Source organism: Mixophyes fleayi, chromosome 3, assembly GCF_038048845.1.
Source record: "Mixophyes fleayi isolate aMixFle1 chromosome 3, aMixFle1.hap1, whole genome shotgun sequence".
In the NCBI taxonomy this organism is placed as follows: Eukaryota; Metazoa; Chordata; class Amphibia; order Anura; family Limnodynastidae; genus Mixophyes; species Mixophyes fleayi.
In genome coordinates, this window is record NC_134404.1 from 172,387,359 (window position 1) to 172,413,809 (window position 26,451).

A 26,451-nucleotide genomic window follows, 5' to 3' on the forward strand; every position below is an offset into this window, starting at 1 on the left:
TCCCAAAGATTGTAAGCTTGCGAGCAGGACCTTCTTACCTCTACGTATGTATGTATTAGCCAGTATCGTTTTATTACTGTTTGTTCCCAATTGTAAAGTGCTATGGAATCTGCTGGTGCTATATAAATAAATGATGAGGATGATCACTGCTCCATATACTTATTACATTTTTAAATATGTGTTTGTGTTTCTTCTCCATATCTCACTATTGTCACACTGGACTCTATGTATGGTACTCATACATTTTTATCTTCATATTTTTAGAGCTAGTTGTTCTTTACTATGGAGACAAGCTAAAACCCACTTTTTTAATTTATTTTACACTAAATACTGTGGAAAGCCTTTCTAGCCTGACCCCCTTTGTTGCACAAACCAAAGTACTTTCTTCATACAAAAGTTGAAAAAGCGGAATGCTGTTTTAATAGTTATCAACATATATCTTGGGCAGAGCAGTGGAGAAATGAAATCCTAAATTACTTTATCATTGATTCCCATATAAGATAGGTGCTCAGAACATCTAATGCTGGGTACACAATACAGAAAATTACTGCAGATGCCATTTCTATAACGATTTTACCTACGAGTGAAAGTCCAGATGAGCATGCAAATTTATGTGTTCATATCTACACAATATACCTTCAGATCTGTGCTCTTTAACTGTCATATCCATCTGCTGAAAAGATTGTGACTCTACACACTCTACAGAGATCTGCCTATACTGCTAGTCGTGACTTCATACACACTTCCATATTTGCCCGACATTGTTCTATTGTTGATAGTGATTTTTAGTCAGTTTAAAAATCAAATGAAATAATACAATGTGCTTTGGTATGATAAAACATGATCATGGGAGCGTACACAATAGTGACATTTCGAACCTAACAGTCGTTTATTGTGTGATTGGGACAATATTTGGGTGAAAAACCTGTAGTGTCTACCCAGCTTTACAGCCTATCCTTGCCATCATAAAATCAAAAAGCATATACGTATATCATAGCTGGTTTGCTTGCCTAGTATGTATTGCTTAATCCCTTATCCCCCTGTGAAGAATTTATCAACAAAGAGAATTTTATAGGGTGTGTTTTCAGTCTTAATTTTCAGGTAAGTGTGAGAGAAGTTATGTTCGAAAAATATTTATTCATATTGGGAATGAGAAATATGATAAAAGCAAATGTTGTGGGTTTTGTTTCGTAGTTTGATATTCACAATTTTAATGGCTATACATAATAGAAGATAAAATTAATACAATTAATATAACTAAAGTAAGTAACATAGGGGAAAAATAGATTAATATAGGCACAGTAGTAAACTTAATAGTTATGAACATTAGAGTTTTTATTTTTAATTGTAATCAGCATAATATAATATATCATTATCTCTTTATTTAATTGACTTAATCTCTCATAATAATTAAAAATATGAAAGATATGCAATCAGGTGTAAAATAATATGATTGAAAATTTGAAATCTCTATCATCCAAATACATTTCTAATTTAGGATTTAACTAATGGATAACATTTATATTTTAAAACCTTTTGAATTTGAAAATCATCTGATGAACAGGATAGGTCATCAAGTATGATAGGATAATGTGGATGCCAATCCACTTATGCTATATTTGATTGTCTAGTTTCGCTTTAAATACTTTCGGGCAAAAAACGCAAGGTTAACCCACAGAAAAAGCAAAGCGAGACGTAGGCTGTGTCTTACACATCATTATGACATAATAAGTGGGAGACCTGGTATCTCATTCAAAGGGGGGAAATCAATTACCTGCAAAATGCCTCTAGAGTCTTACACAATGTACTCCTGCATGCAATTCTGGTTATTATGATAGAGGAATGTCTACTCATTTTTGCTCAGACCTCTGACTCACAGTGCAAAATCCTCTTTGGTGATGTTATGTTCCTCTATTTGCCTTGGTGTGCCTAGTTTTCCTCCAATGTGCATGGGTTTGCAGGTAATTTGGCGGCAAAAGTTGGGCAAAAAGAGTTTGTCCCTTGTAGACTAAGTGCATAACTGCACCTTGATTTGCACACTCTTAAACATTAGATTTCATTTTGCAAATTGAGGTTACTAAAATAGATAAAGGTTGTGAGCATTTTTGGTGGACTGTCTTGCTTTATGTAACTTAATACAGCCATCTTCACTCCACAAAGTAATCTAAATTGTGAGAAATGGGAAAGGTGAATGTGATTCACTGAAACACAGCAAGATTTGCATAGCTTATGCCTGAATTCAGAAAAATCAGCACTAATATACTTTTTAGTGTTTTGCACATCTCTAGAAAAAATTATAGGGCAAGATGCATTATTATATTTTATTAAAAAATATTATTTGGGATTCAGGCATGTGGTCTTTCTTTAAAAATATAATATATAACTGTTTGAAGCCCTTGGGGAGCTATCATACAAAGCGAGGGAATATCACAAGTAATAAACCTTCTAAAGCTTTGAGGACATGCAGTGTCTTTAAGATGTGATATTAAAGTAACTACAAAACCATAGTCCAAGGTAATGATCAGTATATTGAAAAAAATGAGTGTCGGAAAATGGTTCCCCTTCCTTATATAATTTGATGTTTATAAGTATCAATTAATTCTACGAATTAGTGGGTATATTTTCTCATGGACAATAGAAACCTCCAAAAAGGTGCTGTGGTTATAATCACCTTTTTTTTAACTACTCCTTCACCCCTATATACCGCCATTATAACAATTTTATACATACTTCTGAGTTGGTCAAGGTCATTCCATCCTTCCTTAGTTACCTTTTGTTAATGTCTTTTTTTATCACTTTTCTTACATTTTTATTTAAACCTTCTAAATCTTAGTAAGTCAATTTCAATGCGTAGATTTCATCAAAATGAAAACAAATTAGCATTGCTGGAGCTTTAATGACATTTTCATAGAAAACAAGGACATTGTTTTACCTGGTTTGTAATAAAACTACGTTAACTGCAACTGATAATATTGAACTTTAAAATATTTTACTGAATAGTTGCCTTTCAAACTTTCAAGTATTTCCCTAATTAAAGTAATCAAACTTACAGCTCTGCAACCTGTACAAAAAGAAACACAGCAATGTGCACATCTCCAGCTCCCTTCCATACTGAAGGTAAAAGTAATTTATTTTATTGTCCGAGGCGATGGGTGGGAGAAGAGGATGGAGCATAAGGTACCACTGAGTGCCACTAATGGCTGCCTGTTGTATGCAAACAAATAAACCTCCTCCCAATGAAAGAACTTTATCCAAAGACAGAACAAGAAATTACAATTTTTCAAACATAACACAACAGACATACAAATATTGTTGTTGCTATTTTTAGCAATAAGCTTTTTAGTTTCCATCTCAGTTTGTCTAATTATCATTTTGTACTGTTTGCTACAACCGCTCCTCTGACATAAAAATTCTAAATACTCACTTATCAGGTTTAACCATTGACTGTATCCTCCTTGACCTAAACTTTTATCTTTCTTACTTGTTTCTGCAGTATATTCAAATGTGCCTTTTTAAAATGTGATGACTTATTTGAACTGGTTTTAGTTATTTACAACAGATATTAAATAAAATAATTAAAGTCACTATGTCCCTGGCTTTTGCTTATATGGGCATCTGCAATTAATTCCATTCATTCAATATTTGAGATAACAAGATCCAAAATAGATCTTATTCTACCACCTGGAATATGAAATTGTCTATCAGCAAGTTCTTAAACCTATTAGCTTTTGTCAAATTGGCACTTATGTTACATCAGTTTATTTCAGGGCAATTAAAATCTTCCATGATTATTAATTGGCCTCGTTATGCAGCCTTTTCCGATCTCTAAATAGAGCTGAGCCTCATTCTCTTTATTCATATGAGGTGGTTTAAAACATACAGTACTAACACAACCAACTGTTTTGCTGCCTTTGAAATTCCATCTATATAAATTAACACTGTTCCCATAAATTTTGCTATCCTATTTATTTTGGCTACTGATTGCAATTGATGTGCATCTTTAGTCAGTACATCAAATGGGCAATATGAATATCTTTGAATTTTGTAATGCTCTGGCTTTGCTCCAGCATTTTGATAAAGTAATTTTCCAAGATTGTCTATATAGGTTCAGGATAGTGTTGTATGAAGTGTCAGACATTTTCACTTAAAAGCAGTGGTATAACTATTGCCATTGCAGGTGATCAAGTGCCTATGGCGCCTGAAGGTAAATGGAGCTATGGACCAGTCCCTGTGCTCCCAAGACCTCTGCTCTGCTCTTCTGCGCATACACAACTGAAAGCTAAAATTGGGCTTCATTGGCATATGACTGTACCAGCACATGCTCAGAAAAAAAGAAAGAGGGCTTTGGGAGGAAAGACTGGTAATGTTGATCCTATAAGTTTTGGTAAGTGAACCAGGGATGAAGTGTTGGAGGTGGAGTGTACAGCTCTGTTTATAAGTCAAAGTTTTGATCAAAAAATGAAAATTATAAAATGACTCCCTCTGACATCAGTATCAGTCCTAATTTTAAAGGACTAACACTGTGTAAAGTATTAAGACCTGTTTAGTGGAGAACCACATTTGTAGGCATAATCTCCACCTGTAATCCTATTGAAAGTTTAACCCAACATATTTTTCGTAAAAACAAGCAGTGTGCCCCTCCCCACCACTCCCCAAGAACCATTAAACATTAGTGAAAAACAAATACAGCCTGGTCACTGTGAGGCTGATGTTTCTATAAGTGGGGTGGAAAAAAAACAGTAAAAATAGTTTGTCAGTGGCTACTAGTCCAAAGCTGGTAAGCAATGAAGCTCTACCCAACCACTATGGGCTGTGTGTCACTCACCGGACTGTGAGTGCTACTTCTAAGGTAGCTAGGAACCGTGTCCGTCCATTATAATGAGGTACTGCGCATGTGCAGTCCCTTCTAACCTTCAGTTCTGTTCCTTTAACTTAATTGGCTGATCAGTCAACACTCCCTATATTAAGCACCTGTGGTCAATACCACGTGGCCTGATCTTGGAGTCTCATTCCTCATGAGTCTCTGAAGGTGTTCCAGTGACTCCTCGTGTGTTCAGCTTATGCTGATTCCTGTTTGCCGTTTGTGGTTTCCAGACCACTTCTATTCCTCGTGTTCCTAGTGTCTTCAGCAGCTGATTCCTATCCGCTGCCTCTGTATATCTACAGTTACAGATTACTGCAAACTCTCCTGTGTTTCATCGTGACTCCAGCAGCTGATTCCTATCCGCTGCCTCCGTATATCTACAGTTACAGATTACTGCAAACTCTCCTGTGTTTCATCGTGACTCCAGCAGCTGATTCCTATCCGCTGCCTCCGTATATCTACAGTTACAGATTACTGCAAACTCTCCTGTGTTTCATCGTGACTCCAGCAGCGGATTCCTATCCGCTGCCTCCGTGTATCTACAGTTACAGATTACTGCAAACTCTCCTGTGTTTCATCGTGACTCCAGCAGCTGATTCCTATCCGCTGCCTCCGTGTATCTACAGTTACAGATTACTGCAAACTCTCCTGTGTTTCATCGTGACTCCAGCAGCTGATTCCTATCCGCTGCCTCCGTGTATCTACAGTTACAGATTACTGCAAACTCTCCTGTGTTTCATCGTGACTCCAGCAGCAGATTCCTATCCGCTGCCTCCGTGTATCTACAGTTACAGATTACTGCAAACTCTCCTGTGTTTCATCGTGACTCCAGCAGCTGATTCCTATCCGCTGCCTCCGTGTATCTACAGTTACAGATTACTGCAAACTCTCCTGTGTTTCATCGTGACTCCAGCAGCTGATTCCTATCCGCTGTCTCCGTATATCTACAGATACAGATTACTTCAAACTCTCCTGTGTTACATCGCTACTGTTCCAGCTGATTCCTGTTAGCTACTTCAGCGTGTCTACAGAGTCCTGCTCGTCTCAGCGCTCCAGTCTGCATTCTACCTGCCGTCAGCTGACCCGCTGCCTACTGCTTCTACAGTGTTTCCATTTGTGTCAAATTGCCCGTTAGCGTCGAGTCTACGCTCCTCGGCTTCCAGCTCTACTACATCGCTTCAACTCTCCCGTGGTCTCCTGCTGTTCAATTCGATATACTACTGCTTCCTGAGTATTTGTCGTCCTTGCTGGCCTACCTACAGTGCGCTGCACCTACCTGCCGCTTCCATTCTGCAAGGACTTTTCATCTCGTCTGTTCCCTGCCGCTCAGGTATCCCTGCAGCTATCTCTAACAGCCTGCTCATCTGAACCACGGTATGCATACTTCTCATTGACTGTGCTGGTGTATTGCATATCCATCTGGACTGAGTTGTTCTCCTCCGGAGTTTCCATCCTCTGAGACTATTGCTATTATTGACTGTGTTTCCTTTTGGTGGACTATTCTAGTGACTTTGTTTATCTGTGCAGTGCTGTTCATTCATGATTATTATTGTGTGCAGTTCAACGTGGGATCAAGTTCAGTGTACCCGTGTAGACTCTGCATTGCATTTATCTCCTCGTGTCCTTCCTCACATATATATTCAGTGGTACAACTTGCTAGAGGAAAACCACTGATTCCTGTTTCCCTGTGTCACCTGTTGCATATATCCTCTCACATAAGCAGTGGTACAACTTGCTACACGCAAACCACTGACTTCCCCGTTACCTTCACCTGGATTCCATTCCTTCACTACAGACAGCGGTACAACTTGCTATACGCAGACCGCTGACTTCCACCTCCTTATTACTCCTGGACATTCTTCTTACTATAGCAGTGGTACAACTTGCCGTGCGCAGACCACTGACTACCCTCACGTGTCCTTGTCCATCCAGATCCTCGTGTTCAGTTACCTATTGTTTACCAGTGCTGCTAGTCATAGACTTTCTGAGCATTCTCTAACCGTCTGCTGTTTCCAGTTCCATTATCACCCTGCCATCAGAGTATCATATACCAACTCAACTGCTCTGATAAGACCATCAGCGGGTGATACTGGGTAAAGACTCCTAGTGCCCGTGACACTGTGAGTGTCAGGGTAATTAACAAGCATCTTAACATATTTAAACTGCAGTTTAAAAAAAGAACATTATCCTCACATACCAGTCCCCCAATATCAGTAACATTGCAGTGGCAATCCAATCAGTTATGAAAGATACAAATATTCATCAATGAAAGAAAAAGTGCATATGATAACACTATAGATCTGTCAATAGTGTAAACATGTCTCATAGGGTAGTTATTAGAGGATATCCTTAGCATGAATGAACCTATTGATGTCTGACTAGAAAGCAAACTGTGCAGTAATGACTTCATTGAGGGGTGAGTTCCATACCGTCTCATCGGGGAAGTATCCTAAGCATTAACAATGTATGTCACTTAAGGGCATGGTGTGCAAAATTACATCATCAGGTGAGTCATCAGGGGCATGGACTAAGCACTAAGCATTTATGTGAGCATCAGTTAAGGAGTGGGGCATTCTAATATGATCTCATTGGGGCAGTGGTCGAAGTGGGAATTTTGAAGTGCTGGAAATTTATGTATATAGTATAATATAAAAAATATTAAATGATGCAAGGCCCACATAATATATTATTTTTTAGTCCTAGCGCACTTACTAAGTATTCAGATATTCAATTTCTTGCTATAACATGCATGTCAAGTATTTACATTTTTAGCACACTTCTTTTTGCTGTACTTGATTTAACCCTCCCTATCTGTGGCCCAGCATGCTAATGTTTTTCTGAGGATATTACTGTTATATTTGAAGTTGGTAGGTCAGATTTTGGGAGAAGAAGTTCACAGACATTTTTCACTGGCATATACTTTCAAGGGCCAAGGAAGCTGTGTGTTTTTGTTTACAAGTCTCTGACAAATAATATGCCCTCCTCTCTTTTTGTTAAAGATGCCTTTATGCAAAAGTGAAGGCTCTGTGTGATAGAGCGGCACCATCAACATCAGTGATGATGAAAAATAGTGTTTTGTACATGAATGGACAGTGAAGGTAAAAGACTTAATGGCTACAAGCTATGTGGCCCTTCTTTAACCTTACCCATAGTGAGATGTAGGACATATATTTGAGTTTCTACTAATGGGCATACAAGAATAATAACAAACGAAGAGTGATATGGGAATTCAAAATCTGCCATTGTAAAACAATAAATATTTGATGCTTCCATCTAATACATGGCATACTTGCAAGGATAACAGAATTCCACAGAATGAATACAAAAAGGAAATCCCTCCCCACATAATGCCTTTTTTATAGCTAATTTGTACTAGTCCTACTGAACAATAAAGAAAGAGCAAGAGTCTTCCTTCTCCTTGTTGAGATTTCTATCTATTCCCATCAGCAGCTCACAAGACTCTCGGATCATCAGTTTCGGGCACTGATGAAACAGACGGGTGGAGTGCTCCAGAAGCATGATGCCCACCAGTCATGCTGATGCATTCTAACGTCCCTGTCCCCATGCTGCAAAAATTGTATCTTTTTCTGTAGCTGTACTGTGTGTCTGTGTGCGCTCAGAGGCACACACAATCTGCAGTGTGTCAGAAGACATATACAGTCACTCAGTCTCTGCGCCTCTCCTTTGGAGCACCCCCCCTCCCTCCCATTGATGAATACATCACTCTCTGCGTGACCCCCGCCTCTCCCCCATATGCTCCCACTAGCAGTGTTTCTAAATCCTATCAAATGCTCTGCCAGCACAGCTAGCATGAAACGAAGTGGGCACATACCGCCCCACTTTGAGCACTGATCGGGGGCATATCCCATGCCATGTTATTGGGGTTGTGACCTAACTATTACTATAAATATATTAATATGTTACAAATGCAAAGGTAATATCACCTGAATGTCTGCTCATAAAAAGTGAGATCATATATTTATAAAAATGCATAAATATGAAAATGACCCAACAGAGAGACCAAACATTTTATCTTGAGGCTCATTTTGTCAGCCTCTAGTTGATTATTATTTACAACCCTGTTTACAGAATTTGATCAGACTAATTCAAGATACTACTGAGTTTATTATTCTGATTAAATCTTTGTTTTGCTGTTTATTTGTCATCATGGATGTTAGCACCCTCTGTACAAGTATCCTTTATTAAGCAGGAATTAGGTGAATAGATGGGTACTTGTTGGCAATAGTCTATGCAAGGATTCACCTATCGAGTTCTTTATTTCTCTTAAAGAACTTTTTTATACCTTAAACTATTTCAATTTCAAAACTTCATATTATCCATACTGTACCTAAACAGCAATGTGCTCCAATATGGCACTGGCCTATTTCTACATCTACATGTATATCTTTAAAGAATAACTTATTAAAAACTTTAATTTTGCTGCTAGAATGCAAATGTTCTGTTAATATATTAATGACTTATTTATGGTTTGGAAGGGTGAATATAAAATTACATTGTCAATAAGTAGAGAATGAATATAGAACCACAATAATAAACAGGGTGCGTCCAAAGAGGGTATAAAAATATTTATTATATAAAAAATAATATTCAATAGCCAAGTTCACATGTGTATCATACAAATGATATAACAAGTAATACCCGATGCGAGATTACAATAAACACATATCTAATAAAATGGTAATAATGGGTAATAATACGTGTCTGGCCAGTACATAATATCATAAAACTAATGTATATGGACCAAGTCCTTGTGATCAACAGATAGTAGCAGGAGAGATCTCACCCAGTAATAAAGTGCAGCTGCAGCGCGAGGGTGCATGAACACAGATCCGTAATAGGATCTAGTGTGATCCGGAACGTGATTTATAAATTTTCCTTAATGTGGCTCTCAAATAGTACCACGATGATTGATCAAATTCTTGTAAATAGTAAAAGCGCTGAAGTGTTAACATCTCAACACTTGATATCAATGTCCCGAGAAGACAGATGACAAACCACCGCTGATGGATATAGGTGTGGTATATCAGCAGATATCAGGATAAGTATACTCAGGTGACGGAGTTCCAATGTGCCGAGGAGTAATGTATCATTTTAAAGCTGCCTCATATATTAAGGCAGTTCGGCATACACACTGAGTCAGTGTATTAGTCCCGAATCTTCAAATTAACACGAAATGGTCTCCTTGGAGATAATGGAGATGTATTCTCCTTCAAATAACGATCCAGATGTATGGTAATCCTGACTCTAACGCGTTTCGTTAGCAATGAGCTAACTTTTTAAAAGATGTTTTTTCCCCCATTCTCTTCGATCTTTTAAGAGGCACTTATCCTCCTGATTGGTTGTTCATTCTATCTTAATTAGTCCTCATCTGGTGATGTTTTTCACTTGCTATTAACCGTTTGCTTGTTTGTATTCCATAAAGGAAATATAAAGAAAATCTGTGTATATTAATAAAATATTTTCCACATCATAAAGTTGACATATTCATTTATTTATATTACTCATTATGTAAATTATAAATCATCTATATAATATGGATACAATAATATAATCTGACTGAAGAGGAGAAGTACAAGTTTCTCTATACATATACACACATCGTTATCTGTACAAAAATGTGCCTAAACATTTTTCATTTGATGGAATTATAATGATTAATATAATAAAATAAAATAAAGTAAAATAATACCTATATTAAAAGAAACTTTTTTATTATTTGTAAAATTTAACTATGACCTCAGGGATTAGAACTTGTGACCTCATAAGTGTATTGCTTCATAGCTAGGTATTATTCAAGTGAGCCATAACCCAAGTTGTCTACCTCTTGAATAAAATGCGATGATGTCCTCTATTCAGAGTGTTCTCAAGACTACAAATTGAAAGAGCAGATTTAAAGATGTAAATGTACAGAGATAGAATTAGCATATAACTCCCAAGCAATATCTTATATATACGAAGCAAACCAGATATAATATCTGCTGGACAAAAATATTGATTCAGTGTATTCATAATAGAGGCTATAGAATACATGCTGGACTATGGATACTCTACAACTAATACAATACATAATGGAATACCCTGCACATAGTATCCATATGTACACATATCGTGTGGCAATGGAGACAGAATATATAGAAGAAATATGGAGTATAGATCTTAAGTTTATTTAAATATATTTATCGTTGAGAGAATTCAATTTGTTCATTTAAACCTTCAGGCATAAGGGTACGTAATTTGAAAATCCAGAATGTTTCTCTCTCGCAAAGGATCCTAAACCTGTCTCCACCTCTCAAAGTGGGCCTAATGGTTTCTATAATACACTTTTAAATTAGTAGGATCAGCAGAATGTGTATCTTTGAAGTGTCTAGATACACTGTGATTTTCCAATTTGCTAATGATGTTTCTTCTGTGTTCCATAAAACGCAGCTTCATGGATCTAGTAGTTCTACCCACATATTGCGTTCCACAAGGGCACTGCAACACGTATATAGAGTTAGTGGTATTGCAGTTATAAAAACCTTCCATATTGAAAACTTCACCTGTGGAATGAGACGTTATTTCTTTGTCTTAATTTCTTATATGTTTACAGGTGGTGCAACGTGTCCTTCCACATCTGAAGTTTCCTTTTATATTGGACAAGAACTCTTCTTTGTGTAAATTTTCCTCATTGTTCTCCTTAATAGAGAAATGGCTGGGGGCTAATAAATTCTTCCTATTTTTGTTCTTTTTAAAAACTATAAACGGATGTTCAGGAATCACAGTATTCAAGATGGAATCTTGTTTTAAAATGTGATCATTTTTCTTGATGATTTGTTTGATATTATTCGACTTTGTATTGTATTTAGAAATAAATTTTAAACCATTATGTCTTAATTTATTTATTATATTATTATGATTTACCTTATCTGGTTTGAATTCTAAGATGGAGGTTCTGTCCATATTAATAGTATGTGTATATGCTTCATCCAAGATATTTTGTGGATATCCTTTGCTCTTAAAAGATCTTAATAACTCTTTTGCTTGTCTATCAAAGGTTGTAATAGAGCAATTTCTTCTTATACGGCCTAATTGATTTTTAGGAATATTTGTTAACCATGGTTTCTAGTGTCCGCCCTTAAAGTCAATATAGTTATCAGTATCTACCTTTTTGCAGTAATTTTCAGTATGGATTTCCATGTTATTTATTAATAGGGTTAGATCTATAAATGGTGATGATGATGATGATGATCTAAGAATTTCACACTATCAGAGCTCCAATTCCCTGTAAAGGTTAAGTTGTATACATTATTATTGATATTACTAGTCCAATAGGGTGAGAACATATAGAAAACATCAGGGTTCATACGATCAAACATCTACTAGGAACCACTATACTGACAAAAGTAGAAACAGGATCAACAGTTTAACTAGAGAGAGGGGTGAATTCAATCACCCATACAGATCAAGAGAGGAGACCTACAATAAAATCTCACATGAAGAACATAGAGATAGAAGAACTAGAGTATCCCCTAAAAAGATCATGATGTTGAAGAGAACACTGGTCAACAATTAAGAACAGGGACTAGACCCAAGACATACAATAAATCCTCTTTTTTAGAAACAGAAAAGAGAATGAACACAAGGGAACCTATTCCCCTCAGGAACTTCTTCGAACCATTAATGAGGAGAACTCCAAAAAGAAAGAGAGAAAGAGAGGAAGGAGGGGAAGAAGAAAATTACAAATAATGCATACTGATTCTCACCCCACAGGGATTTTTAATCTTTCTACAAGAATATTAGATCCTATGGAGCTACAAGTTTTAAAGAAGGGGCTTAAATTTGCCACAAGTTGTGATCCTAATCTTTTTGATCTCTTTGTTGAACTCAATCAATATACCAGAGATTTATGTAGACAGAGATTCTTTGCACACAAGAAATTAAAAAGAATTGGTTTGGATGATCATTTACCAATAATATTAGATAAAAATGATTCGGCATCTTTAAAAATTTTGGAAGATTTATGGACTGAAAACAATAGAGTAGAAAATAATTCAGTTATTCCCATTTATGATCAGAAGAGACATAAGTCAGAGAAGGAAATTCACAATGAGAATGCAAGTCCTAAAGAAAAATTCCAATTTAAATTAAAATCAAATTTCTACCCCATTCAGCACAAAAGTATGGCCATACAATGTTTTTACAAAACTACATTAATGAAATTTCAAGAGCTTTGTAATAAACATAGAGAACACTCTAAATATAAGAAACCAGATAGAAACCTCTCAAAATCAGAATGTATGGCTCTTAAAAAACTTAAATCAGACCCTGATATTACCATAAAATCAGCGGATAAAGGGGGGGCGTGGTAATAATGAATACTACGGACTACTTACAAGAGGCACACAGACAACTTGATGATACTCATTTTTACATAAAGATAGAAAGAGATCCTACATTAGAATTCCAAAAGACATTGAAATAATTATTAGATAAAGCACTAATAAAAGAGATTATCTCAAACGATTGTTGGAATTATTTATGGGTTCCACACACAATAATACCCACATTCTACTTTTTGCCAAAAATTCATAAGACTTTGGACAGGCCACCAGGCCGTCCCATTGTTTCTGGAATGGGGTCCCTTAGCACTAATTTATCTCATTATGTAGATTATTATTTACAGGGATAGTTACTTCTCTTAAATCCTATATTAAAGACACAATGCATTTACTTAGAATTTTGAAAACACTATCTTGGAAATCTTCATATTTCTTTGTTACCCTGGATGTCACTGCTTTATATACTAACATTCCCCATAATAAGGGTATAGAAGTCATAAGAGAAATACTCTCTGCTAATAATATGAAAAGAAGACAAAGAGAGTTCATTATTGACTCTATTACTTATATATTGACACATAATTATTTTGTATTTAATGCTAATTATTTTTTACAGATCACTGGGACGGCCGTGGGCATGAGGTTCACGCCTAGCTACGCCAACCTATATATGGGTCATTTTGAAGACCAGTATATATGGTGTGACCCCCATGTCGCGAAGCTTGTGTACTATGGCTGATATATTGATGACCTTATTTTTATTTGGGATGGAACCGTAGAATCTATTCAGGGCTTTATAACATATCTCAATAATAATGTATACAACTTAACCTTTACAGGGAATTTGAGCTCTGATAGTGTGAACTTCTTAGATCTAACCCTATTAATAAATAACATGGAAATCCATACTGAAAATTACCGCAAAAAGGTAGATACTAATAACTATATTGACTTTAAAAGGGGACACTACAAACCATGGTTAACAAATATTCCTAAGAATCAATTAGGCTGTATAAGAAGAAATTGCTCTATTACAACCTTTGATAGACAAGCAAAAGAGTTATTAAGAGCAAAGGATATCCACAAAATATCTTGGATGAAGCATATACACATACTATTAATATGGACAGAACCTCCATCTTAGAATTCAAACCAGATAAGGAAAATCATAATAATATAATAAATAAATTAAGACATAATGGTTTAAAATTTATTTCTAAATACAATACAAAGTCGAATAATATCAAACAAATCATCAAGAAAAATGATCACATTTTAAAACAAGATTCCATCTTGAATACTGTGATTCCTGAACATCCGTTTATAGTTTTTAAAAAGAACAAAAATATGAAGAATTTATTAGCCCCCAGCCATTTCTCTATTAAGGAGAACAATGAGGAAAATTTACACAAAGAAGAGTTCTTGTCCAATATAAAAGGAAACTTCAGATGTGGAAGGACACGTTGCACCACCTGTAAACATATAAGAAATTAAGACAAAGAAATAACGTCTCATTCCACAGGTGAAGTTTTCAATATGGAAGGTTTTTATAGCTGCAATACCACTAACTCTATATACGTGTTGCAGTGCCCTTGTGGAACGCAATACGTGGGTAGAACTACTAGATCCATGAAGCTGCGTTTTATGGAACACAGAAGAAACATCATTAGCAAATTGGAAAATCACAGTGTATCTAGACACTTCAAAGATACACATTCTGCTGCTCATACTAATCTAAAAGTGTATATTATAGAATCCATTAGGCCCACTTTGAGAGGTGGAGACAGGTTTAGGATCCTTTGTGAGAGAGAAACATTCTGGATTTTCAAATTACGTACCCTTATGCCTGAAGGTTTAAATGAACAAATTAAATTCTCTCAACAATAAATATATTTAAATAAACTTAAGATCTATTCTCCATATTTCTTCTATATATTCTGTCTCCATTGCCACACGATATGTGTACATATGGATACTATGTGCAGGGTATTCCATTATGTATTGTATTAGTTGTAGAGTATCCATAGTCCAGCATGTATTCTATAGCCTCTATTATGAATACACTGAATCAATATTTTTGTCCAACAGATATTATATCTGGTTTGCTTCGTGTATATATAAGATATTGCTGGGGAGTTATATGCTAATTCTATCTCTGTACATTTACATCTTTAAATCTGCTCTTTCAATTTGTAGTCTTTTTATTCAAGAGGTAGACAACTTGGGATATGGCTCACTTGAATAATACCTAGCTATGAAGCAATACACTTATGAGGTCACAAGTTCTAATCCCTGAGGGGATAGTTAAATTTTACAAATAATAAAAAAGTTTCTTTTAATATAGGTATTATTTTACTTTATTTTATTTTATTATATTAATCATTATAATTCCATCAACTGAAAAATGTTTAGGCACATTTTTGTACAGATAACGATGTGTGTATATGTATAGAGAAACTTGTACTTCTCCTCTTCAGTCAGATTATATTATTGTATCCATATTATATAGATGATTTATGTACTTCATAATTTACATAATGAGTAATATAAATAAATGAATATGTCAACTTTATGATCCGGTGTCAAACTGTGGAAAATATTTTATTAATATACACGGATTTTCTTTATATTTCCTATATGGAATACAAACAAGCAAACGGTTAATAGCAAGTGAAAAACATCACCAGATGAGGACTAATTAAGATAGAACGAACAACCAATCAGGAGGATATGTGCCTCTTAAAAGATCGAAGAGAATGGGGGGAAAAAATATCTTTGAAAAAGTTAGCTCATTGCTAACGAAACGCTTTAGAGTCAGGATTACCCTACATCTGGATCGTTATTTGAAGGAGAATACATCTCCATTATCTTCAAGGAGACCATTTCGTGTTAATTTGAAGATTCGGGACTAATACACTGACTCAGTGTGTATGCCGAACTGCCTTAATATATAAGGCAGCTTTACAATGATACATTACTCCTCGGCACATTGGAACTCCGTCACCTGAGTATACTTATCCTGATATCTGCTGATATACACCACCTATATCCATCGGCGGTTGTTTGTCATCTGTCTTCTCGGGACATTGATATCAAGTGTTGAGATGTTAACACTTCAGCGCTTTTACTATTTACAAGAATTTTGATTGATCATCGTGGTACTATTTGAGAGCCACATTAAGGAAAATTTATACATCACGTTCCGGATCATGCTAGATCCTATCACGGATCGGTGTTCGTGCACCCTCACGCTGCAGCTGCACTTTATTACTGGGTAAGATCTCTCCTGCTACTATCTGTTGATCACAAGGACTTGGTCCATATACATTAGTTTAATGATATTATGTACTGGCCAGACACATATTATTACCCATTATTACAATTTTATTAGATATGTGTTTATTGTAATCCCGCATCGGGTATTACTTGTTATATAATTTGTATGATACACATGTGAGCTCGGCTATTGAATATTATTTTTTTTATAATAAATATTTTTATACCCTCTTTGGACGCACCCTGTTTATTATTGTGGTTCTATATACATTTTTGGAGATTGGCAATCTCATACAGGGCATGCGACAAGAAGATATGTGAAGTTATGTATGATATATTATATACAATACGCTGAGGTGATACATACGATTGTAGCATAATAAGCCAATTTGTCTTTTAAGTAGAAAATGAAGCCTCCCTTCCCACCCTTACCAAGACCTGAAAGTATCAAGAAAGATGAATGTATTACATGTAACAGCTTGTCTCTCATTTTAACCATTCACAAATAAACAAGAAGATGTGTATCAGACAACTACTTTTTTGCACCAGCTCTTTTGTTATATACATTATAAAATGTCTTCTGCTCTCTATTATATGTAGGAAAGACAGAGAATGCCCTCTTAAAGAATATAGCCAGTAACCTCAGGATTCCTTCTCCAGTCAAATGTTATTGAGATCTCAACACTTGCTGCGGGTTCCTTAATCAGTGAGATTTTTTATATGAATTACTCCAAGATCACTTCCTAACTGACCTGTCTAAAGTGGCCTACATTATTTCCTTGCTTACAGTCCAAGCCTTGGCCTGGGACCCTCCACTGTGGGAACTTAATGATACATCTCTTCATTCCAGTACTTCTTTTATCACTTACTTTGGAAAATTTTCGATGAGCCTATATGCTCCACTTCTGTGGCTGCCCACTATGCCTGCACCAAGGACCATAGGACCATATGTGATGCAGTTTCGCACATTCTCCATTTTAATAATTCCTGACTTTGTCATACTTCACGACAGTCTGCAACCACCGAGTGCTCTGCAGTTGATCCTAACAAATGTACTTGGTCAATGTTGATATTGGGAGAGAGATACAACTGTGTGCTACTGTTATGCGACATCATTAACCAAAGCAAACTTTTTTTGACTCATATCGGTGTGCTTTTTATGTCAGAATTGCTTTTTAGTCTCAGTATGGCATTGTTGCAGGCAGTGGCGTCTAAGACTCTGGGGGTGTCCTATGCGGTGCTCTCCCCATGAGAAGTAGGAGCCCACTCTTGCACTGCACCCCCAACAATACTGCTTACCTTACTAATAGGATGCAAGGGCTGTACCCTTTTCTCCCAGCACTTGAAGAATGTCAATTTGGCTCTGATGTTCTAACCATGCACCACACTACCTGCATAACACTGATATGGAGGAGTAGCAATCAGTAGCAGCTTCACATGTAAGAAGCTGAATAGAAAATCAAAAGTGTCCAGCGCCACTGCCTGTGTTCACATAACCCAATACAGAAAAAACAAACTTAAATAAATATCAAGATATGCACATGTGCTATTCCTCCTTTATTCATAAAAAATCTATAGTGCATGTGCACAGAAATATACTGTAAAAATATACTTATATTTGGTTGAAGGATCCTTATGTATCTGTCTTGAGATACTAAGTGGGTAGTGATATGAATAAGTGAAAAAAAAAAAAATACAACATAGTGTAATATTGTACTATATAATCATAGACATGTGAAAAAAAGTGGCAGGGCTATAATAGTTGTAGTTGTAAATCAGTCCATTGTCTCTTCTTTAGAAATCCACTTACTAGACAATCCATTTGCAAAGGTGCCTTCAGTGATAAAGTGAGTTAAATTCAATGTTTAAAGTCGATTGGTCCTTCACCACACAGCTCCCACTTACTAGAGGAAAAATTATGACAGGTGTTATATCAAGATACTTGATGTCTTTCTCTTCCCTTTAAGGTAATATTAGATGTCCCGCCATGAATTCGATATCACAGTATGAATATGTAGGAAAGTAAAAAATAAAACGGATCTAGCGTGATACCGTTTAAAACTGGAAAATGCATTTATTACATCTACATACATAAAATATCAGCATATGCCCTTTCTGGAGAACTATGCACATGTTTATAACATGCATAACCGACATTAACATTCCTGATACAGCACTATACACACTTCTGCCTAGACATATCCCTAACATTCCTACCCTACTTAGAAATTAATACCCTATATCCTTAACGCTGCAAATTGCCTAATCGCAGCTTGTTGGAAACAATCTACTGCACCCTCGCTATAAGAGACTGTCAGAGATGACCTAAATGGGTCCTTTCTCCTGAACTCCGGCTGCTATACCTTGTGGGTATCGATCGATAGAGAAACAGACAACTTCAGATGTTTAGGCTGAAAATGATTCTGATTCTGACCAGCCGTAAGTCAGAGTAGCTTTATTTATGCATAGTTTCACAGACAAAAGAAGATAAGGAATACAAGGTTTCTGAAGGCATCCTGTTCAGGTCAGCAGTTTGTGGACAGGATGTACAGCAGATGTCTTATCTCAGTCACGTAGGCCTCAAGTGGGGGTTGTGGGCTCCTAGTACCGAAGCTGCTGGATGTGCACATTCTTGAGAAGAGACATGTTGAAGAAATGATAAGAATGTGAGGCAAAGTTCATAGAGAATATTCTGCAAGAAGCTGCAGACTATTCTTCTTTCATCAGTAATTATACAAAATGCATTACTTTAAGAAGTTCATAAAATGTATATCTCTCACATAAACCCCTCTTTTTATCATTTTTATAATTGCCCTGCCTATCCTTTTGGTGTGCATGAAGCACTCCTGCACCCGACCTACTTCATTCAATTCAATGGAACCTCTGATAGGCCCTTAGAGGATGGTAAAGATACATTCAATCAGGTCTATGGTTCATGTACACCTAATTCTTAAAAATAATAAAAAAAGAAAATGAGAACGACTGAGGGGGGGAGAGTACAAAAGAGCCTTAAAGCTCAGAGAGGGCAAGATAAACATCTGATACCGGTTTGGGCTTTACATGTCTTTTAAGAGACTTTTTATTCAGAATGAGATCATTTTTGCACCTTTTCAAACAGCATTGGAAAAAACATAAGCTTAGTTTAAAAATGACATATAGTAACAACAATAAAGCGAATATCTTAGCTATCCATATTAAAATGCCTGAAATCCATGCGAAAATACCTTTGCCCCAATTGCTAGGATTTAACCATGAGAAGGCTGATGTCCACCAGCCATCATTAACCGTATCGGGGTCAAAATTCTCTTTCCTGAATTTTCCTTCATTTCCTTGGCTTCTGTCATGTACCTGTCTATTACTTCTTCTGGATTATCAGTGTCATTTGTTACAAAGTTATAACAATGTGTTCCGTATTCTGTTTCTAGGGTCAAACAGTACCCTCCTGACTGAGCAGTGATGTAGTCTAATACAAGTTGATGTTGTATTAACTGGGTTTTCATCGCCTGCAGTTCTTTTCCAACATACCTAAAGGATTTGTCATAAATTTCTGTTATGTTATCTAAAAGTCCTGCAACCTTTAATATCATATTATAGTTTGCCATGTACCCCCATGTCCCTATTGAAATGATGTTACCAAATCCAATACCCACATTGTGCCCTTTGGACTTTGCTATGAGAGGGATATGTTCAGTATCTATTGTCTTAATTTCCCTTTTTTCAAGCCTATGGTCCTTTTTATTCCTGAATACTCCTCTGAGGTCATCATGGGTCATGACATAGAATTCAGGAACCAATCTGCCAAGTAGCATACCCCTATTGTATTTGGGGGGAGCCACCTGTAGGCATTGCGTCCACATACATAATAAACATCATCTGGTAAAAGGTAGGGGATATCATAAAACAGGCAATATGTAGATACCTGTTGTCCTAAGTGACATGAAGTGTCATTTTCTGCTCTGTCATTGTCAAAGGCAGGCAGTGTGCCGTTCCAGGTGAGATTATATCTGTCATATTGACATTTTATACACTCCTGGCTCTTTAAAAAAATAGTACCTTTTCCGGGTTTCATCTTCACTGTTTGGTTGCATTCAGAATTACAGTGTGATAAATAAGGTTGGGTGAAATTCACTATAACTTGACAGCGTGAATTAGGGACAGACCCTAAAGGGAAACTCTTATTTTGGTAACTAATGCGTATTTGGCCATATGGGGTCCATATTGACTCATTTATAGCCCTATTGGATTCTATTCCCTTATTGAAACAATATTTTGGTCTGACTCCATTCGTGCCTAGTTTTACTACTGGGTATCTGGTGGTTTTATACTTGTGGCTGACCATGCGTCCACATGAGAAGTTTCCCTCTCTCATTTTAGTCAGCTCTTCGCTACTCAAAGGTATGGGAACCAGGGCTATATTTTTACTGATGGTAGGAGTACGAGAACATACCCAGCAGTTGCTGGTATTGGTTATTTGACTGATGGCGTTGTGCATGGGTGCTATAACATTTTCTGGTTCTTCTAAATTAGAAAAGGCTGTAGGAAAACATAGAAAAAGAACAATTTTTAACAGGACCTTACTCCCCTTCATGGTTTATCCTGGGTCACCGTAGCCTTTTTACAGTGGCTGGCGTGTATCCAAGGATCCTTTCCTTCAAGTTTCACAGAAGTGGGTGTAGTCAACAGAACTTGATATGGCCCCTCAAATCGTGGTTCCAGAGACCTCCTCACGTGTCTTTTTATGAAGACGTAATCTCCTGGCACCAGGGCATGTGTTCCAGTGCAATCCTCTGGATCTGGGATTGAAGAGAAAATTCGAGAATGTATGTTAGTGAGGGACTTCTGTAGTTCTTTCACATAACTAGTCAGTTCACCTTGGTGTTTCACTAGAGATTGTGGAAAATAACACCCTGTCTTTGGCGGCCCCCCAAACAGTATTTCATAGGGGCTTAGCCTGTGTTTCTTATTAGGTGTTGTCCTGACTGAGTATAGGGCAAGGGGAAGGCATTGCAGCCAGGGCATCCCTGTGCTTTTCATGGCTTTCTGTATTTTGAGCTTGAGAGTGCCATTTAGCCTTTCTACCTTGCCACTACTCTGCGGGTGGTAGGGGTATGGAATGCTTGAGCAATCCCCAAGTCTGACATGATAGATGTCATCACTTCTCCTGTAAAAGTAGTACCTCTGTCTGATTCAATCACCTCTGGAACCCCGTATCTACATACTACCTCAGATAACAGCTTCTTGGCTGTGTTTTTCACTGTGGCTTTAGATATCGCCCACGCTTCCGGCCAATTAGAGAATAGGTCAGTAGCTACTAGGACATATTCATATATTCCACATTTGGGTAGCTGAATGTAATCTATCTGTATGCGCTGAAAGGGGTAGAGGGGTTTAGGTGTCACCCTGGGAGGTACTGTTACTGTATGACCAGGGTTGTGTGTGTTACAGATGGCGCAGGCCTTTACCAGATTACTGGCAGCTGTGCTGAAGCCTGGCGCGATCCAGTGTCTGAATACAGTGTTAATTATTGCGTCTTTTGAGACATGGGAAGGCCCATGCACTAGAGCAGCCAGTGTAGGAAAAAGGACTCTAGGGAGACAGTGTCTGTCTGTTGTGGCCCATATGCCCTCTATGTGTTCCGCCCCCCTCTTTTTCCACTCCTCTCTTTCAGATACTGCTGCTTGCTTTTGTAGGATTTTTAGCATTTCCAGATCTATAGGGAGGGTGGGGGGTGTTGTGGACACTAAATAGTGTTGTACTAGCGGTAAGTCTGCTGCAGCTCTTGCAGCCTGGTCTGCTAGTCTGTTTCCTCATACTTCCATAGTCTGCTCTCTGGTGTGTGCTTTTACCTTTATGACTGCCACTTCCTTAGGCAGTTCTAATGCATCAAACAACCTCAAAATGATTTCTGCATTTTTAATGGGTTTACCATTAGAGGCCATAAAGTGTCTGTTCTTCCAAATACTTTGATAGTCATGTGCAACCCCAAAGGCATATCTGGAGTCAGTGTAAATGTTAGCTGTTCTCCCTTCTGCATACTGACATGCACTTATAAGTGCTTCTAATTCAGCTTGCTGTGCAGATTGACTTGGTGGGAGGGGTTGCTGGAGTACAATATCTGTTTCTGTTGTAACTGCATAACCTGTTTTGGGAGAGCCCTCCTCATAGTACCTAGACCCATCTACAAACAGGAGTAAATCAGGGTTGCTAAGAGATGTCTCTAACATCCCCGGGAGGTTTAGTTTCCAGATCCATTAAGACTAGACAATCATGATCACAGAATTTTTTTTTAGTTGTGTTTCCTGTTTTGTCACAGTCTCAACACTCTCTGTATTGTCTGTGTCTTCAGCGTCTATACTGTTACTCCTCTCTTTTATATCCATGCAACTTGGGAACAATGTTGCTGGATTTAAAACTGTGCATCTTTTTAGTGTAACGTTTGAGGGTGTCAGTAGCGCTACTTCATATTTAGTTAATCTAGCCGCTGAGATGTCTTTTGTTCTGGCTTGATTCAGTATTTCCATGACTGAGTGTGGTACCTGAATGGTGAGAGGGTGATCCAGCACTATGTCTGCAACTTTTTGTAGCAATAAAGCGGCTGCTGCTACTGCTTTTATACATGTTGGGGCTCCCACTATGACGGGGTCTAATTTTTGTGAGTAGTACCCCAATGGTCTTTGTCTACTCCCATGTTCTTGTGTTAGTACGCCATGAGCGTGCCCCTCTTGTTCATGGCAGAACAAGTTAAACGGTAGTTCATAGTTAGGTAGCCCAAGGGCTGGGGCGCTTGTGATTAAATCTTTGATCAGCTCAAAAGCTGCTTTTTGTTCTGCTGACAATGTAATTGTGCCAGTGACATTACCCTTTGTGCCTGCATACAGGGGATCAAAGATTTCTGAGGCATTTACCAACCATTCGCGGCAGTAGCCAGCGAGTCCTAGAAAAGCACGTAACTGTCTTACTGTAGTGGGGAGAGGGAAGTTTTGTATGGCTTCCCTCCTACTGTCCAGCAAGTGTTTAGCACCTGCTGAAATACAATGTCCCAAGAATTGAACTCGGGGCAAGGCAACCTGTAATTTTTCTTTTGACACTTTACAGCGTGCTTGTGCTAGAAACTGTAATAGGCTTTTTGTTTCTTGTGTACATATGGTTTCTGTGTCAGCGCAGAGTAACAAATCCTCTACATACTGAATTAGACATGTAGTTTCGTGAGCAGGTGTCCATGCAGACAAAACAGTGTGCAGTGCTTCAGAAAAGGCGGACGGTGAAATTGCAGCTCCATGCGGTAACCTAGTCCAACAATACTGAGCATCATCTACAGTAAAGGCAGTACATTTCTGGCTATCAGGATGCAATGGTACAGAAAAAAATGCATTTGCCAAATCAATGACTGAAAACCTGGTAGATGAGGCTGGGATGTCATTAAGTAACACGTGAGGGTTTGGAACAATGGGAACATCTATTACCATTCGTTTATTAACCTCTCTTAGATTGTGCACAAGTCTATATCGGACCGATCCATCGGCCGATCTTTTCCGTACAAGAAAGAGTGGGGAGTTCCAGGGGGACCTGCATTTTCTTAATACCCCTGCCTCCACATACTCTACAACCTGTTCATTGATGGCCCCCTTCTGTTCTCCTTTAAGGGAGTACTGTTTGTTTGAGATGGGGACCGTACCGTCCTTCAGTTTAATGTGGACGGGTGGTACTGAAAGCAGCCCAACATCAGTCTTTCCTTTTGACCAGAGGGTATCGGGCAAAGATTAAAACCCTTCTGGGAGTGTTGGGGAATGTTTTACGTGTTCGCGGTCACCCACTTGATGTATCATAGTGAGTGCGGCTAGAACTTTAGAGTTCCTTAGTAAGGGGTCTGAGTTTTGTAAATAAACCTTTCCATCTTTATATTTTATTGATGCCTGTATTTTGGAAAGTATATCTGCTCCCAGCAAATTGACAGGGCAGTCAGTTGAGACCAGAAACTGTACGTCTATGGTCTCCGGTTCACCGGGGATTTGGACGGGGATAGGGATTGTCTCTTGCAACCTCACGGCAGTACCAGTGAGTCCTGTAGTGGTTATGGTATTGTCAGTGAGATAGGGTTCAATGTCAGGGGTGTGAATTATACATGAGCGGCTTGCTCCAGTGTCAAGCAAACAACGGGTTTCAATTTTTCCATCAAGTAACATATCAACAAAACTTTGAGGACCCGTTTCTTTTACAAACCCTGTGGACACTAGAATGCCAACTCCCTATTCTGATTTCTGCTCCTTTTTCTTCAACCATGCTTTGTATTTTAAACAATCCCTTTTCATGTGCCCGGTTTGTTTGCAAAAGAAGCAAGCTCCTGGAGCTGCCCGTGCATTAAACCGCTTTTTTTCATTTGTAGCTTGCACAATGTAAATAGGAGTCTTTTTCTTTCTTAATTCCTCCCTGTCTTCCATGGCTCTTAATATATCTAACAACACCTCTATTTCCAAACTTCCTGCCTCAGGTCTGGTTTTAAACAGGGACTCCCTCATTTCTTGTTTAAGACCCATCAGAAAGGTGGTTTTAAGTAGTTGTGTTTCTCGGGGCTCGGTAGTGCCAAAGCCCCCGTCTGTGTGATTGGTCAAACAACGGTCATACCACTTACGGCATTCTTCATTGTTTTCCTGTTTAAGGGGGGTGCCTACTGGGACCTTACGCTGTTCTGCAGCTGCCCACACATTCATTTTGGTCAGGAATATATTTGAAGAGTCCACAGTTAAAGCGTTCTCTCCTTCTGGGCAGGCAGTGTCATCTGAGCCTTTTAAAACTGCGGCTCCACTTGGACCGATTATCACATTAGCCAATTCGTCCAAGTCTGACCAGGTGCAGTTATATATTCTGGTCATTCTCTTAAAATAAGCTAGACACTGTATGGGATATTTCCTGGGGTCAGGACACTTATCACAAATATCCCTTATTTCACTAGGGGTCCAAGGTCTATGTTGAGTAGTGGTACGTATCCTGACATCTGCACCACCATCACCTGGCCCTGGGCCCATTGTTGTGGAGGTGGTCAGCGGGAACATGCCTGGACTGGGCTGCGGTGGGTCACACCGCTGGTCTGTAGCTTCTTGCAGCCGGCCACAAAATGGACATGTCTCAGAGTATGCTGGGACACATCGGTAACACTTTTTGCAAACGGTCCCATAAGGGAGGCCGACTTGTCTTTGTTCTTTGGGGAGTGTTTTATCTGGGTTATAAGGCGGGGGACCCACATGGACGGGAAATGTCCATTCCCCGTATCGTTCGGGCTGGCGTGTGGGTCTTTGTCTTAAACTGGGACCTGGCTGATTGCCGTGAATGGTCCCCAAATCTGGATATATCTTAGGACAGGGCAGAGGCGGAGGTGGAAGTGGCCAGGCAAAGTTATCTTGGGCATTATGGACTGGCGGTGCTAAAGGCCCTATATCATCAATATCACTTAAATCTGTCAACTGTAACATATCACAACAATCATTGTCATTCTCTAATTCTTCTGACATTTTACACCATGCAACACATCTGTCAAAATAACCTTTTTCTTTCAGTGTTTTCTCATTGTCTTTAATTAGTTGTTTCCAAAATGGAACTTTTAATGTACCGTTCTCAGACACCCCTGCGGCTTTGAACAGTTTTCTCATTCCTTTTGTGAAATCCTTGCCTTTATGCTTTCGCATATACTCTATGGGGTCTAGATCCCCGTACTTTTCGGATTTCTCTCCTGTCTTGAACCCTTTATTTCCCATACTGGGATTACCTTATGGTCCAATATATTTTGAATGAGAAAACTTTTATTTGTTCCTGTCTTGCTTTACAACAAGTTTGCAGTGGGTCTGCCTTTCTGAATGTTCCTAACTACTTTTACTAAAATCCAACAAAAAAACACAATCAAATATACAACCAAGATTATTTGCAGGGTCAACTGTGTGATCTGACTGAGTTCTGTGGTGTTATTCATGTGTATGTATC